We start from the raw sequence: 18,105 nt of genomic DNA, 5'->3' as shown, positions 1-18,105 counted from the left end.
TTGCTCTAAATTTGCTGCAGTGATGCAACGTTCATTCTCCTAAGAAGAGTTGAATTGCAACAGTTTAAGCCCAATCTTCCTTTCCCCAGGTTCTCAATCCTGATAATTCCCAGTTCCTATTTTTCATTCAGCAGAGGCTGAGTCCGTATCAAAGCTCTTTCGGCTAGTGCATGGTCCCCACCTGCTGGTCAAACAGTCTCATTACAGCCCACTAATGGTTGCTTTCTTTATTCATAAATGGAATGAAGGCATCACTGATAATGGGAACTGCAGATGCTGCCGAATCCGAGATAACAAAGTGTGGGGCTGGATGAACACAGCAGGCCAAGCAGCATCTCAGGAGCACAAAAGCTGACGTTTCGGGCCTAGACCCTTCATCAGAGAGGGGGATGGGGTGAGGGTTCTGGAATAAATAGGGAGAGAGGGGGAGGCGGACCGAAGATGGAGAGAAAAGAAGATAGGTGGAGAGAGTATAGGTGGGGAGGTAGGGAGGGGATAGGTCAGACCGGGGAAGACGGGCAGGTCAAGGAGGTGGGATGGGGTCAGTAGGCAGGAAATGGAGGTGCAGCTTGAGGTGGGAGGAAGGGATGGGTGAGAGGGAGAACAGGTTAGGGAGGCAGAGACAGGCTGGGCTGATTTTGAGATGATTGAGGTGGGAGGAAGGGATGGGTGAGAGGAAGAACAGATTAGGGAGGCAGAGACAGGCTGGGCTGATTTTGAGATGCAGTGGGAGGGGGGAGGGGACGATCTGGGCTGGTTTTGGGATGCGTGGGGGAAGGGGAGATTTTGAAGCTTGTGAAGTCCACATTGATACCATTGCGCTGCAGGGTTCCCAAGCGGAATATGAGTTGCTGTTCCTGCAACCTTCGGGTGGCATCATTGTGGCACTGCAGGAGGCCCATGATGGATATTTCGTCTGAGGAATGGGAGGGGGAGTTAAAATGGTTCGCAACTGGGAGGTGCAGTTGTTTATTGCGAACCGAGCGGAGGTGTTCTGCAAAGCGGTCCCCAAGCCTCCACTTGGTTTCCCCAATGTAGAGGAAGCCACACCAGGTACAATGGATACAGTACACCACATTGGCAGATGTGCCGGTGAACATCTGCTTGACATGGAAAGTCATCTTGGGACCTGGGATAGGGGTGAGGGAGGAGGTGTGGGGGCAAGTGTAGCATTTCCTGCGGTTGCAGGAGAAGGTGCCGTGTGTAGTGGGGTTGGAGGGGAGTGTGGAGCGAACAAGGGAGTCACGGAGAGAGTGGTCTCTCCGGAAAGCCGACAGGGGTGGGGATGGAAAAATGTCTTGGGTGGTGGGGTCGGATTGTAGATGGCGGAAGTGTCGGAGGATGATGCGTTGTATCCGGAGGTTGGTGGGGTGGTGTGTGAGAACGAGGGGGATCCTCTTGGGGCGGTTGTGGCGGGGGCGGGATGTGAGGGATGTGTTGTGGGAAATGCGCAAGACACACTCAAGGGCGTTCTCGCTCACTGCGGGGGGAAAGTTGCGTTCTTGAAGAACTTGGACATCTGGTATGTGCAGGAGCAGAATTCCTCATCCTGGGAGCAGATGCAGCGGAGGAATTGGGAATAGGGGATGGAATTTTTGCAGGAGGGAGGGTGGGAGGAGGTGTATCCTAGGTAGCTGTGGGAGTTGGTGGGCTTGAAATGCACATCCGCCCCCACCACCCAAGACATTATTCCATCCCCACCCTTGTCTGCCTTCCAGAGAGACCACTCTCTCCGTGACTCCCTTGTTCGCTCCACACTCCCCTCCAACCCCACCACACACGGCACCTTCTCCTGCAAACGCAGGAAGTGCTACACTTGCCCCCACACTTCCTCCGTCACCCCTATCCCAGGCTCCAAGATGACTTTCCATATTAAGCAGATGTTCACCTCTCACATCTGCCAATGTGGTGTACTGTATCCACTGTACCCGGTGTGGCTTCCTCTACATTGGGGAAACCAAGTGGAGGCTTGGGGACTGCTTTGCAGAACACCTCCGCTCAGTTCGCAATAAACAACTGCACCTCCCAGTCGTGAACCATTTTAACTCACCCTCCCATCCCTCAGACGAAATATCCATCATGGGCCTCCTGCAGTGCCACAATGATGCCACCCGAAGGTTGCAGAAACAGCAACTCATATTCCGCTTGGAACCCTGCAGCCCAATGGTATCAATGTGGACTTCACCAGCTTCAAAATCTCCCCTTCCCCCACCGCATCCCAAAACCAGCCCAGTTCGTCCCCTCCCCCCACTGCATCCCAAAACCAGCCCAGCCTGTCTCTGTCTCCCTAACCTGTTCTTCCTCTCACCCATCCCCTCCTCTCACCTCAAGCCGCACTTCCATTTTCTACCTACTAACCTCATCCCACCTCCTTGACCTGTCCGTCTCCCCTGGACTGACCTATCCCCTCCCTACCTCCCCACCTATACTCTCCTCTCCACCTATCTTCTTTTCTCTCCATCTTCAGTCCGCCTCCCCCTCTCCCTATTTATTCCAGTTCCCTCTCCCCATCCCCCTCTCTGATGAAGGGTCTAGGCCCAAAACATCAGCTTTTGTGCTCCTGAGATGCTGCTTGGCCTGCTGTGTTCATCCAGCTCCACACTTTGTTATCTATAAAGCCATCACTGACCAGGCAGCATTTATTGCCCATCCCTAACTGCCCAGAGAGCAGGTATGAATCAACCGCATTGCTATCGGTCTAGAGTCATGTGTTATCCAAACCAGATAAGGATCACAGATTCCTTCCCTAAAGTGAACCAGGTGGGTTTTCCGACAATTGACAATGGATTCACCGTCATCAATAGATTCTTAATTTTATTTTATTGAATTCAAATTCCACCATCCGCCATGGCGGGATTCAAACCTGGGTCTCCAGAACATTATCTGGGTCTCTGGATTAACAGCCCAGCCATAATACCACTAGGCCATCGCCTCCCTGAAGCATTGCTTATGAAGCACCTATTTGAAGTTTGGGAACACAATGCAAAATGCAGACCAGTCAGCTGACCAAATCTGAAAATACAAGAGCAGGAAGAAGCCTCAAGAAAGCTGATGATGTGGAATGTGGCTGTTGGATATTTTTCCTTTACTTCCCTCTTAAAATTGTTTCTTCCTTTAATCTTTGACTTCTTGCCTATTTCCCTCTTCCTTACCTTGCAATGCCATCTTCCTTACAGCCTCTCTCTTTCTCTCCCCATTCTTCATTTTCACTTCCTCCCTGTCCCAGTACTCGTGCACTCCACAGCACATGTGAGAGGGGAAAGGTTTAAGAGGGACCCGAGAGGCAACCTTTTCATACATACATGCGTGAAACAAGCTGCCAGAGGAAGTGGTCGAGGCGGGTACAATTACAACAATTAAAAACATTAACATTGAAAAGACATTTGGATACGTGGATAGGAAGGGTTTAGAGGGATGTGTGCCAAGTGCAGGGAAATGGGGCTCGTTTAGTTTGGGAAACTTTGTTATTCTGGACAAGTTGGGCTGGAAGGTCTGTTTCCATGAAGTATGACTCTATGGCTCCCTCACTCTGGGGGACTGCCATACAATGAATTATGCCTGGCTGGTTTTTGTCTGTGACTCCATGTGGAAATTTAGTTGACATGACCCGTTTTATCTGGAGTTTAAGAGAATAGCAGTTGATCTTGTTCAATCACATAATGTCATGAAGGGGATTAGCAGTACTGATGCTAAAAAAAGTTTTCATCAGCTGAAGTATGTAGCACTCAGGGCCACTACATCAGAACTGGGATGGCACAGTGTCTCAGTGGTTAGGACTGCTGCCTCATGGCACCAGGGACCCAGGTTTGATTCCACCCTCGGTTGACTGTCTGTGTGGAGGTTGTATGTTCTCCCCTTGTCTATGTGGGTTTCCTCCAGGTGCTCCGGTTTCCTCTCACAGGCCAAAGATGTGTGGGTTAGGTGGATTGGCCATGCTAAATTGACCATAGTATCCAGGAATGTGCAGGCCAAGTTGGGTAATTATGCAAAAAGCAGGATTACAGGATAGAGTAGGTAGATTGATCTGGGTAGGATGCCCTTTGGAGGACTGGTATGCATTGAATGGCCTACTTCTAGAGTGCAGGGATTGTATGAATAAGAGGCCAGCTGTTTAGTCCTGAGTAGAGAAGAAATTTCTACATTCAAAGAAGTGTTAGTCTTTGGAATTCTCTGTCTGGGAGAGCTGTGGATGCTCGTTCATGAAGGTTGATGTATTTTTGTAGGGATGTGATCATGCAGCAGAGTGGAATTGAGATGGAAAATCAGTTCATTTAATGATAGAATAGGGTCAACGGGTCAAATGTTTTATTTTAGCTCTTAAGTTTGCATTCTTTAGATTAAACTTCTGCATGAACGTAGTAACTAAATTTGTATTTGAATATCAAAACTTATTTATTTTATATAGAGTCACAAAATATGCTGCGGTGGAAGAGAAATGGCTGGATTTGTTGGCGCAATGGGTGTCCCACTGCAGGGTCAGACCCATCATGGTGGTCAGTGAACCCTAGGCCATATCTTGTGGTGGTCACCAGGTTAAATCACTGTGAGTTCAGCAGGTCAGGATGGTGATTGGCTTGGAGGGGAACTTTTCAGGTGGTGCGGTGTTCTCATGTATCTGCTACTCTGGTCCTTCTAAATGGAAGTAGTTTAGAAGGGGTTGTACAAGGAGCCTTGGTGAATCTCTGCTGTGCATCTTCTAGATGGAGCTGCTCTCCTCACCAGTTGCTGGCTAATCAGAGGACCAGCAGGTCAGTAGCACAGCTACGGCCATGATCAAGTAAGCATGTACCTTTTGAGAGAGTTAACTGATGATATCCTGGTCACCATGTAATATTCATAGACTCATAGAATCCCTACAGTGTGGAATCAGGCCACTTGGCCCACTGAGTCCACACTGGCCCTCTGAACAGCATCCCACCCAGACCCACCCCATACACTATCCCTGTAACCTGTATTTCCCATGGCTGACCCACCCAGCCTGCACAATCCTAGACACTATGGGCAATTTAGCATGGCCAATCCACCTAACCTGCACAATTTTAGACAGTGGGAGGAAACCAGAGCACCCAGAGGAAACCCACACAGACACAGGGAGGTAGTGCAAACTTCTCACAGACAGTCAGGCGGGTGGAAGTGAGCCTGAATCCCTGGTGCCGTAAGACAGCAGTGCTAACCACTGAGACCCCATGCCACCTGATATTCTTGCATAGCGGTATCAGTTCCATCTTAAATAGTTACTGTTGAACTTTGGGGAAGCCCATTAGTCAACCAACTTAAGCCCAACTATATCAATGGCTGTGATACAGGTACAACATATTTAGTTGCTGAAGTTGTTGTCTTGCTCGCTGAGCTGGCATGCTCTCGTTCAGATGTTTTGTCACCATGCTCGGTAACATCATCAGTGGAGCCTCTAATGAAGCGATGTTATTCTACTCCACTTGGAATTCTTACTGACCGGTCTGGTATGGTGAATACTGTCATTCCCTGTTTTGATCAGTATGGGTGTGTATATAGGGTATAATTCTGTATGTTTATTGATTGCATTAGGGGTAGAGAGCCATGCCTTGAGGAATTCCCGAGAGTGTCTATGTTTGGCTTGGGCTACTGTGGTTACCTTGTCCCAGTTAGACTGATGGCCTCCATTGTCTGAGTGTACAGCTATTAAGGAGAGTTTGTCGTGACAATTTGTTGCTAGTGTAGAGGAGAAACTACCAGGAGACGTGAAGAATTCTTCAGGAAGTTAAACTTTTATTTGCAAACAAAAGCTGTGACAGTCAGAAAGTGGTTTCTCGATTGCCTCCGATCCTCGGGGCTTGTTATCCTTTATACATTTTCAGTTATCATGCTCTTTCTCAGGTTGCCAACATGCCCAATGGGATCAGTAGGGGTTATCCTTCTACACTTAGGCAGTAAGTCAATGCTGTTAGTTTATGTTATCTTTCTGTCTCTGCCATTATGGCTGTTTCTTCTTCAAACTAAGATGATTATTTAGAACTGCATCTGCCACAATGGTCTCTTCTACTCCAAACTTAGTCTATAAGATAGTGATTATTTATTACTACATCTGTCACAACGGTCCTTCACCTCGGATTGACCCCATTACATCATGCTCGTCCTTGCTTCTAAGTTACATGCTTTAATCAACCTAATTAAGCTGCCGTTAATAGCTAGCCGAGTTATACTACCATTGTTCTACAATCCCTAGACCTGTTCAAGCACGTCATTCTATTTAAGGTACAGCATTTCATTGATTATTGCAACTTTCCATAATTCAGTACATCATCCTACTGATCACTGTAAGATTTGACCCTTCATCTGCCCCTATATTTAACTTCCCATCACTAGCTAATGTTCCTGTATTTTGATGGCTAGTTTCCTTCCTGTCTGTCTGAGGTAATGTTTATGGCAGTTGTTGCATGGTATTTTGTAAATCGCATTGACTCTGCATGTTGTGGGAATGGGGTGTTTAATCCTTGTGAATATTTGTCAGAGTGCTGTGGGCTTGTAGGCCACCATGATTCCTAGTGATCTTAGGCGTCTTGTTGTCAGTTCCGATATGTAGGAAAGTGTGGCCAATGTGTTAGGGCACACTTTGTCCTCCTGTTTGTTGTGTGTTTAGTAGGCACTTGTAGATGAAGGTGCAGGGATATCTGTTTATAGCAAAGATTTTGTATAGGTGCTCTTCCTCTTTCCTGCGTAGTTCTGGAGTGTTGCAGTGTGTCCTGGCCTGTTTAAAGAGTGTCCTCATGTGGCTTTGTTTGTGGACGTTGGGGTGGTTGCTGCGGAAGTTAAGGATTTGATCAGTGTGGGTTGCTTCTCTGTGTACTGAGGTTTGGAACTCCCCGTTGGTCATACACTCACCTCTAACATCCAGAAACGGAAGTTCATTGTTGCTTTCTTCTTCCCTCGTGTATTTAATCCCTGTGAATATGCTGTTGATGAGGTGGTGGGTTTCTTCTAATTTGCTGTGTTTAATAATGACAAATGTGTCATCTACGTTTAGTTGAACATGGGAGAAGATGGTGTGTTCTAACGTTCGCATGACTAGTTCTGCAATGAGTCCTGAGATGGGTGACCCCATTGGTGTGCCTTTGATCTGTTTGTATACTTGACCATAAAAGACGAAGTGTGTGGTGAGGCAGAGGTCCGGTAGTTTGAGTATGTTGTTATCGCTGATGGACCTACTGGTCTGCGTTGCTGCTTGCTCCAGTAACGTGGTCATTATTTCTTTGGCTGGTGGGATTTCAGTTGATGTGAATAAAGCTTTAACGTCAAAGGATACCACAATCTCACCATCGCTGATTTTTATGTTCTTGATGATATTGATGACATCTTGGGTCAAGTGGGTGGAGCGGGGTGATCCGTCGATCCATGTTCCAATCTCTGTTGCAGGTCCTTGGCCAGTTTGTGTGAAGGTGGAACAAAAACAAAGTTGCTGGAAAAGCTCAGCATGTCTGGTAGCATCTGTGAAGGAGAAAACAGAGTTACCGTTTCGGGTCCAGTGACCCTTCCTCAGAACCTGATAGGTAAACAATGGGTCTGAGGGAGATGTCTGGATTGTATACTTTAGGAAGCCCATAGAAGCTAGAGGTACTTGTGCCTTCTGGTGTCCATCTTGGTTATCAGCTCTGCATCCTTTAGGTTCTTCAGTGTCTGGGTGATCCTGTTACCGAGCTGCAGTGTTGGGTCTATCGCCACCTGTTGGTAGATGGCTGTATCTGTGAGCAGTGCCTTTGCTTTTTTAACATAGTCTGGTTTGTTCGCAATGATGGTCGTGTGCCCTTTATTTGCTGGCAGGATTATAATGTTCTTGTCTTTCTTGAGTTCATCCAGTGCTTTTTTTCTCTCTGATGAGTTCAGGTTGTCCCCTTTGATCCTTCTGTGTAGTGTGGGGATTACAATTCGTCAGAAGGTTTGTTGTGTTTCGTCCTTGAGTCTGGTGTCTTTTAATGTCATCTCCAGGGACAATAGGATTATGATATCCTTTGATGTCACAGCTTTATTCACATCAATCGACATCCCACTAGCCAAAGAAACAGTGGCCGCATTATTCTACGACAAACACTAACCAGCTTTAAAGACCCCCTTCCGCAACATGCAGAACCAACGTGCTTTACAAAATATTATGCAACAATCGCCACAAACATTACATCAAACTGACAGGAGGGAAACTGGCCAACAGAATACATGAACATCAGCTAGCAGCAAAACAGCACAACAAACTCTCCTTAATATCGGTACACTCAGGCAATGGAGGTCATCAGTCTAACTGGGACAAGTTAACCATTGTAACTCAAGCCAAACATAGACACACACAGGAATTCCTAGAGGCATGGCTCTCCACCTATAATGCAATCAACAAACATATAGAATTGAACCAGAAATAACACTACTGACCATAACAGACCGGTCAGTAAGAATTCCAAGCGGAGTAGAATAACAGTGATTCATCGGAGGCTCCACTGATGATGTTACCGAGCATGGTGACAAAATGTCTAAACGAGGACAAGCCAGATCGGCGAGCAAGTCAACAACCTCATCCACAACCCGAGCTACAGATCTTTGCCAAAATTTTTAGTACTTAGTTGCTCTGTTAAATAAATGATCTGATTCTTGTTTTCATAAGAATCTAGGCTCAATGTTCATGTCACCAATGTTAACATTATAGTAAAATACACGGAAATTGTATTTTCTCAACGGTGTATCAACAATGAAGGCTATTAAAGAGGTGACACTTGGAGGATGAAGGCCCGTAGATGGTCAGACTCCTTCCCAACCATGTACCTGTGTTTTGGGGACACAGCATCTATCATAGCAGGCCTTGGTAAAGACTGGTGATCATTGTTGTGGGTCGTGGATCCCAGAGAGCATGCTGGTCTCCCCATCCAACAGAGGGCACTATCCACCTTCCAAACTGTGGTAAAATGCCACAGAAGCAGCAACATAAGATAACAAAGTGTGGAGCTGGATGAACACAGCAGGCCAAGCAGCATCTCAGGAGCACAAAAGCTGACGTTTCGGGCCTAGACTCTTCATCATCTGAGATGCTGCTTGGCCTGCTGTGTTCATCCAGCTCCACACTTTGTTATCCTGGATTCTCCAGCATCTGCAGTTCCCATTATCACAGAAGCAGCAACATGCTCTGAATTGGCCACTTATGACATTGAGTGGCTAAGCCATCTCTGCCAGCTGCTGCTGGGAAAGTTGCTTAACAATGGGCACTACCCACCACATGCCCACACCATTCAACCAGCCTTCTTATCTCCCATTCTGTCTGCAAAGGCTTGGTAAAATCCAACCCAAACAATCTTATGTAGAAAACTATGAACAGGACACCATACAACAGAGGACCAGGGAAATCAACCTGGGCAAGCATTTGAATTGGAGTGAATTCCCTATATTATCACATGTACTCAATGAATGATGTGTAAACTTGATAACTCACCGGATTATGGCACCATCTTAGGCGGAAGATACCATAGTAATTGGTACAAAATGCAGGAAAAAAAAGTCTAGCATAAGAATAAAAATAAAAATGTTTCTTTTCAATTTACTGTCCTTCCATCCCAGTCCTTGCTGGCAACTAGCCTCCAGAGTGTGCCAGGCCAAGTCCCGAGACCACGCCGGCCTAGAAAACCTGAGGCCTCACCTCCAGTCTGCAAGGGGCCTCACCTATGCACAGCAGGGACTTGCCTCCTCATGATGGCCTCCAGACTGCGGACTCACCTTGCTGAAAAGGAGAAGGAAAAGTTCTTTCACTTGCATCTTTTATAACCTCAGGGCAAGTGCTTCCCAACAAATGCATTATTTTTGGGGAAATTATTCTTGAGGGAACATGACAGCTCATTTGTACACAGCAAGGTCCCACAAACAGCAATGAACCATCAGCTTTCATGATGTTGATGACTGAGCATAAATGTTAGCCTGGGCTCTCCTTCACGTCTTCAAATAGCATCACGGTTTATTTCACATCCACATGAGAGAAAACAGACAGGGTCCCGATTTAACATCTCAGATAGCAGTTGCAGAGACAAAACTACATCTTTACACTGGGACAGGAAGTGGAAATGGAAAATGTAACATTGAGTAGAATGCAAATACAAAGGAAGGGAGACTGAGGAAGCTTAAAGTAATGAACCAATTTGTTTTGGATGCCTGAATTAAAGTTATTCCCACTCATTTTCCATTATAATTCCATGCCACATCATCACTATAAAAGATATGCTTTGGAGTTCTTTAGATCATGGAATGGCATTGGAACGCCTAACCACAAGTATCTGAACCAGAAAACACTGGAGATATAAATATTTACCTGATGCATATCTTCAGGCAAATACTATAAAGCAAGAATAAAAATTGTTATATTTATCCCAATTATTATCTTCCACTATTCCATTTAATGGTATTAAAATGATGCCATTAACTACTTGGTTTGCTCAAAACATTTTGGGACAACTGGTGTTTCTAAACAATAGATTTCTGGACTGGAGAAAATACACTTGCATGGAAAAATGTACAAAGTTTTTGGGGGATGTAGTGGGCCAGTGAGCCTGGTTTGTTAAGTTCTTTGAAATGTCAACGAAGCCATTCTGGGGGGGCTGAATGACCTCCTCCTGCACTGTCAGATTCAATGAAACACAAATTTGTCTTAGTTGAAATGCTTCATCTGGTGATGGCATGGGGAGCTGGGAAGGTGGGATACATGGATAAGATTTAGTATCAGAGATAATGGGAACTGCAGATGCTGGAGAATCCAAGATAATAAAATGTGAGGCTGGATGAACACAGCAGGCCAAGCAGCATCTCAGGAGCACAAAAGCTGACGTTTCGGGCCTAGACCCTTCATGAAGGGTCTAGGCCCGAAACGTCAGCTTTTGTGCTCCTGAGATGCTGCTTGGCCTGCTGTGTTCATCCAGCCTCACATTTTATTATCTTGGATAAGATTTAGTCACGTGTTCACGGTGATCACCACATCCATACTCACCATTATTTGAGAGGAAGCTGCAATTTCACCCAACTGAACATTACAGAGATTGAAGTTACTGCTTTCAGGCCCCATTACAAACAGGGAATTCCAAAGCACATCTTATAGAGGGATGATGTGACATGGATTTATAACAGAAACTGGGTCGGAATAATTTTATGCTTTTAAGCATCTAAACGAAATTCGTTCTTTTTTTAAAGCTTCCTCTGTCTCCTTTCCTTATGAATCCTCCATAGCAATGACTCTATCTTTTTTTGGGTATGAACCGGTTTGGTCCCAGCCCTGGTCTTATCTCAAACACTGAGATAACCTTCTAATGACACACCTATGCAACACTAAGACTGCCTTTTTCTATCCTCAAGGCATTGTCTGACTTGGCCTCGCCTTAGCTTCCTTGATGTTGAAATTCTTATTCATGTCTTTGTATACCATGGACCATACTATTTCAAAGCAATCCTCCTGCTCTTCCACATTCCACTCTCTATAAACTCAAGATCATCCACAACTCTGTTGCCCTTTATCCTTCCTCGCACCAGCTCCTATTCACGCACCACCCCGTTCATGGATCAACGTGGCTCCTGATCGAGCAACAAGCAAGCTTTCAAAAAAATCAATCCATGGCCTCAGCCATCCCTATCTCAGTAACTAATGTCTGGTCAAGATATCTGTACTCATCCAAGTCTGGCCTCTAAACTCTGGAATCCCATCTCTAGGCATATCTACATCTGTTTTCTCCTTACAGACACTTTTTTTTAAACCTCTTTAACCAGGTTTTTTCCCTAATATTCCTTTGTGTAACTTGGTGTTGAATTTTGCTTCATAGGGCTCCTGTGAAGTCCCTCAAAACTTCAAGATATCAAATTGCTATAATAATTCAAGTCCAGGTTTCCAATTCGTCACGAACTTGATATCATATGTCAAGAATGTTTTGTCTTCAAGTTATCTCTTCTGGTCTTATTTACTAACATTTATTTTGCCACATGAACCAGTCTAGTTAGGGTAAAACCTGATTTGATTTGATTTATTGTAATCACATGTACCTAAGTACAGTGAAAAGTTTTGTTTCCCTCAATTGTTGAGGGGAATCAGGATGGAAGTAATGTACACTCTGACCATATTCTTCTAACCCTACCTATGGAGAACCCAGTTCCGAGGAAGGGTTACTGGACCCAAAACGTTAACTCTGTTTTATCCTTCACAGATGCTGCCAGACCTGCTGAGCTTTTTCAGCACCTTTGCTTTTGTTCTAGTTATGGGGATCGCAGAATGTGGAAGAACTGCAACTGTTCACTCCCGTTCAACCTGAGGAGAGGCATAATCCTAGCAATTAGCATCAGTGGTATGGACGTTTGTAGGACAATAATCAGAAACAAAATGGCTTGAGGACACGATTTCAATGTTTGATATGGATCTGAAGAGATTTAAGAAGGCAAATTTTGCTATGTGAATATTTCATTTTTAGGAATCCATAGAATCTAAATCCCCTTACATTATAACAGGGAAAATAGAGAGCTGTTCATTTTAGGATGGGTTTTGAGAGGTTAAATCAAGAAAATACTATTGCTAAATGTGAATTCTTAAACTTGTGAGCCTTTATGAAAGAAGAAGTCAGAAATTTTTATCACATAATAATTAGGTCAAGGATGTCTCTAGCAGATATACTGTGTAAGTGTTACCTTTCAAAAGTATAAATAGCTGGAAGAAAACCCTTTAAAATATATGATGAAAGGATATGGGAAATGGGACTAAGCAGAAAACAGGCAAGGATAACGGGATGACTAGCTTCTTTTGTTGGGTAAAATGTTATCATTCTACAAGACACTTTAGGCAGGCAGTAGAGATGTTATGTATAAGGATGATAAATTAGCACACTAATAACGTACTTCAAAGATTCAAAGGTACCCTGGAATAAAGCAATGTTTCATGGTCATTATGATCATGGGTTTCTCCAAAGTATTCCAGTTTCATAGTAAACAAGGAAGGACATATCAAAAGATCTGCATCTGGGAAGTGAATCAGGAGAAGCAACAACTTTGAAGGTAGGGTACATTTGGCAAACAATGGTCATATCTATTTATATTCAAAGTGAAGATTGGAATCAACCTCTCTCTCCTCAAATTATGGGAAGGTTTTGTTTTGGTAAACTTGAGTCTTTCAATGAGAGCTTATCAAGGAAGTTGTTAAATTGAATGGACCAGGAAGGTATCTATTTCTGTATCATATCTACATTCAGTTAATTGCTCTCCAGCAGGATCATAGTAAAATTGGCCTCAGTGCCTCTAAGTTAAGGACAGGAACATCAGCTCTTGCTCCTGATCATTTTCCACTAATTTTAATCAAAAGTGTTTACATGTAGATATTATACAAATAAAGGAGTGGTATATATATGTATACCCTTCTGATTGAATAGTCTATCAGTACACAGTGTTACATGTAATTACAATGGCCACACGAAAGGGCTATCTTAAGTTGCTAAATGCCTCAGTCAGCAGGCAACATCAGCAAGAAAGAGGAGGAAAATTGGATTAAAATAGTTAGAGAACTCAGAGTTAATGTTTCGGTCAAGTGACTCTTCCTCAGAACAGTTCACTTGATCCAAAACGTTAACTCTGATTTCTCTCTACAAACGCTGCCAGGCCTGCTAAGCTTTTGCAGCGATTTCTGTTTTTATTTCTGATTTACAACATCCACAGTTCTGTCAGATTTCATTAAAATAGCTAGGTTGTTGTTTTTGACCAGCTCAGACTTACTGTGCTGAATGTCCTTTTCCTCTTCTGTAGAAACGTACGGCGCTATGAGGAGAAAAGCATAGAGTTAATAACAAAATACGGCAGTTTGTTGAATAACGAAGTTGACGATTTTCAGTACATTTGTGGCCAACTATTAGAATGGACAATTTAGGAAGTTACCCAGAGCTTGATGAGTGTTGTAAGTAAATTGGAAAGTAATTTAAGTCAGCATTTAATTTCATGGCATTATATCTCATTTTTTCAACTTTCTATCTTAAGAATTACACTTAGAACACAAGAGGTAAAACTGACTGAATTGTCTGCAAAGGGACCTCATAAATGTTGAATTGATGCAATGAGGTGATAGAGTGGAGACTGTACCCCAAGTATATTTCACAATCTGCTCTTAGGCATTGTGCCAATGGGCTTTGATGGTAAGAGTCCATAGCCTTCATTGGAGAAAAGGAGGAGGAGAGGGGACCTAATTGAGGTATACAAGATAATGAGAGGCATAGATAGAGTTGATAGCCAGAGACTATTTCCCAGGGCAGAAATGGCTAGCACGAGGGGTCATAGTTTTAAGCTGGTTGGAGGACAGTATAGAGGGGATGTCAGAGGCGGGTTCTTTACACAGAGAGTTGTGAGAGCATGGAATGCGTTGCCAGCAGCAGTTGTGGAAGCAAGGTCATTGGGGTCATTTAAGAGACTGCTGGACATGCATATGCTCACAGAAATTTGAGGGTGCATACATGAGGATCAATGGTCGGCACAACATCGTGGGTTGAAGGGCCTGTTCTGTGCTGTACTGTTCTGTGTTCTATGTTCTAATTTTAAACTTATTAATGCCCGTGGAAACCACGTCAACAATATAACCTTGCATAAATGGGATGCCTTTTACATTGTACACATACAACTTTAAATATATTTATTCATTTATTTTAAGCAACCTGTACAAATATAATTTGCCTTTGTTTAAGAAATAAAATGTGTATAGACAGCTGTAAATGGCTTAAGGATATGCACATAAAATATTGCTGGTGGTAAGACGAAATGCTGAAGTATTCTCATAATTAACTATTTGAGCTGTATGGTATTGTCACCAAAGTTAGATTTGCGCATTAACAACCTTCCTGCTGACCTGTACTAGACCAAGATCCATTGACAAAGAGTTGTTTAAAATAAGATTCATCCACTTGTCTGTAAAGGGAGGTAAAGCTAGATTATTCTAGTAAATTGTGGCTGGTATGAGATTTGCCTTCTGTTTGATTACAGGGCAGATTTCATCTGAAGGGGTCAGCTTTCAATTGTTGTAATTATGTACATTTCCAAATTCAAAGTAGCAAAATAATTGTGCTTTTAAACTGAGGCACATTGTACCCTCATGGGTCTATTTTTATGAGCTGATCTCAGTCAGGCTAGGGGGCCAGTAGTGGAGAGGTTAGGGAATGGGGATATGATACAGTTGATCTCATTGTTTTTTGGGGTAAGGAAAGGGGAAGAAAATCCCTTCTGAAGCCATTTCCATCATCTGATGTCGTATTATAGTGTGCATATAAAAAAGAATGAGGTTCAGTTATAAAGTGACCTCGGTTCAGGGTCTGAACTTCAGAGGAAGATTTGCATTTATTTAGCAGCTGTCATGACCTCTAAATGTCCTCAAGGGCTTCATAACCAATCAAATGTCTTTTGAAGTCTGATTAGTGTTGCAAAGCAGAGAAAGGGTAGCCAGTGTGCAAATAACAACTCCCATTAACAGCATACTGATGTCCGTTTCAGACTGCTGGCTGATAGATAACTATTTCTTTTCAATGCTTTGTCACATTGTAAAAGGATTAGTCTCAAACCAAGGTAAAATTGAATGGAGGCTAACACTTATTTATATGATCACTCTTCCTGTATTAAAAGATTGACCATTTATTAAGTGGTATCTTGCCTTGGAAATTGGAACTTGTGTCAAAGCCCTGTGTTAGATACTTGAGCCCATACTTAGACTGCCATAGCAGTACAATACAGTGGGAGTGCTGTGCTGTTGCCATGTTTTGCCTTTTAGATGAGACAATAAACTAAGATCTTGGCCTGCTGTGTTCACCCAGCTTCACACTTTATTATCTTGGATTCTCCAGCATCTGCAGTTCCCATTATCTGTTCCTAGCAGACGAGGGAGAAAAATGTCTTGGGTGGTGGGGTCGGATTGTAGATGACATTTTTCCATCCCCAGCCTTGTCTGCCTTCCGGAGAGACCACTCTCTCCACCACTGTCTTGTCTGCTCCACACTTCCCTCCAACCCCACCACACCAAGCACCTTCCCCTGCAACCGCAGGAAGTGCTACACCTGCCCCCACACCTCCTCCCTCACCCCTATCCCAGGCCCCAAGATGACTTTCCACATCAAGCAGATGTTCACCTGCACATCCACCAATGTGGTATACTGCATCCGCTGTACCCAGTGTGGCTTCCTCTACATTGGGGAAACTAAGCGGAGGCTTGGGGACCGCTTTGCAGAACACCTCCACTCGATTCGCAATAAACAACTGCACCTCCCAGTCGTGAACCATTTCAACTCCCCCTCCCATTTCTTAGATGACATGTCCATCCTGGGCCTCCTGCAGTGCCATAATGATGCCATCCGCAGGTTGCAGGAACAGCAACTCATATTCCGCTTGGGAACCCTGCAGCCCAATGGTATCAATGTGGACTTCACAAGCTTCAAAATCTCCCCTCCCCCCACTGCATCCCAGAACCAGCCCAATTTGTCTCCGCCTCCCTAAACTGTTCTTCCTCTCACCTATCCCCTCCTCCCACCTCAAGCTGCACCTCCACTTCCTACCTACCAACTTCATCCCACCCCCTTGACCATGACTGCAGATGCTGGAGAGTCCGAGATGACAAAGTGTGGAGCTGGATGAACACAGCAGGCCAAGCAGCATCTTAGGAGCACAAAAGCTGACATTTCAGGCCTGGACCCTTCATCAAAAAAGCTTTCTGCAATAATTTTGGGATCTCTTGAAAAATTTGAACCCACAGATGAAACAAAAAAGTAGACTGGGTAAAATATCATTTTGAAGCCATTTTTTTTCTCAGAAAAAAGCCACAAAAGGCTTTTCTGAGTTTGCAATGCTACATTATCGAAACCTCTGCATTTGGTGCGACTTCACAGAATTCCTGTCTTAAACGAGGATGCCAGGTATAACCCCAGTAACTCCAGACCATTAACAGTTTTTAAACTCCATCCCTCAAGCAATGGCAGACAAAATTCCATTTGCCTTTTTAATCACATGCACAAGGACACCCAAATCCCTCTGCACAGCAGCATGCTGAAATTTTTTACCATTTAAAACATAGTCTGTTTTGCTGTTATTCCTACTAAAATGGATGACCTCACACTTATCAATATTGTACTTCATCTGCCAGACCTTTGCCCACTCACTTAGACTATCCATATCTCTCTGCAGACTTTCAGTGTCTTGTGCACATTTTGCTCTACCACTCAATTTAGTGTCACCTGCAAATTTTGACACAGCACGCTTAGTCCCCAACTCCAAATCATCTATATAAATTGTAAACCGTTGAGGTCCCAACACTGATCCCTGAGGCACGCCACTAGCCACTGACCGCCAACCAGAAAAACACCCATTTACCCCTACTCTTTGCTTTCTACTGGTCAACCAATCCTCTATCCATGCCAATACATTACCTGTAATACCATGCAACTTTATCTTATGTAGCAGCCTTTGGTGTGGCACCTTGTCAGATGCCTTCTGGAAATCCAGATACACCACATCCACAGGTTCCCCATTGTCCACCATGCAAGTAATGTCCTTAAAGAACTCCACCAAATTAGTTAAACATGACCTACACTTCATGAAGCCATGCTGGGTATTCGCAATGAGAAATTTAATATCCAGATGTCTTGCTATTTCTTCCTTAATGATAGATTCAAGCATTTTCCCACCACTGGAGTTAAACCACCTGGCCTGTAGTTACCTGCTGCTTGTCTACTTCCTTTTCTAAACAGTGGTGACACCTTGACTGTTTTCCAATCTGCAGAACTACCCCAGAGTCCAGTGAACTTTGGTGCATTTGCTATTTCCCTCCTCATCTCTTTTAGTACCCTGCGATGCATTTCATCAGGGCCAGGAGACTTGTCTACCTTTAGCCCCATTAGCTTGCCCAGCACTACCTCCTTAGTGATAATGGTTCGGTTTGCATGTACAATAATTTTCAGACTGAGAGACCACTTCGGACAGGCAGCAGTCTTCGAGATGACATGATCAGACAAACTCTTGATGAACTAGCACACACAGGAAGCCTGTAACTGGGTTGTCATCATCTGCTGATTGCCATTGTCAGCAATCACTTCCTTGTGACTGTGATTGCCTGCTGAGGAAGTT

Source organism: Stegostoma tigrinum, chromosome 25 (assembly GCF_030684315.1).
Source record: "Stegostoma tigrinum isolate sSteTig4 chromosome 25, sSteTig4.hap1, whole genome shotgun sequence".
NCBI lineage: Eukaryota > Metazoa > Chordata > Chondrichthyes > Orectolobiformes > Stegostomatidae > Stegostoma > Stegostoma tigrinum.
This window is presented reverse-complemented; position numbering follows the sequence as displayed.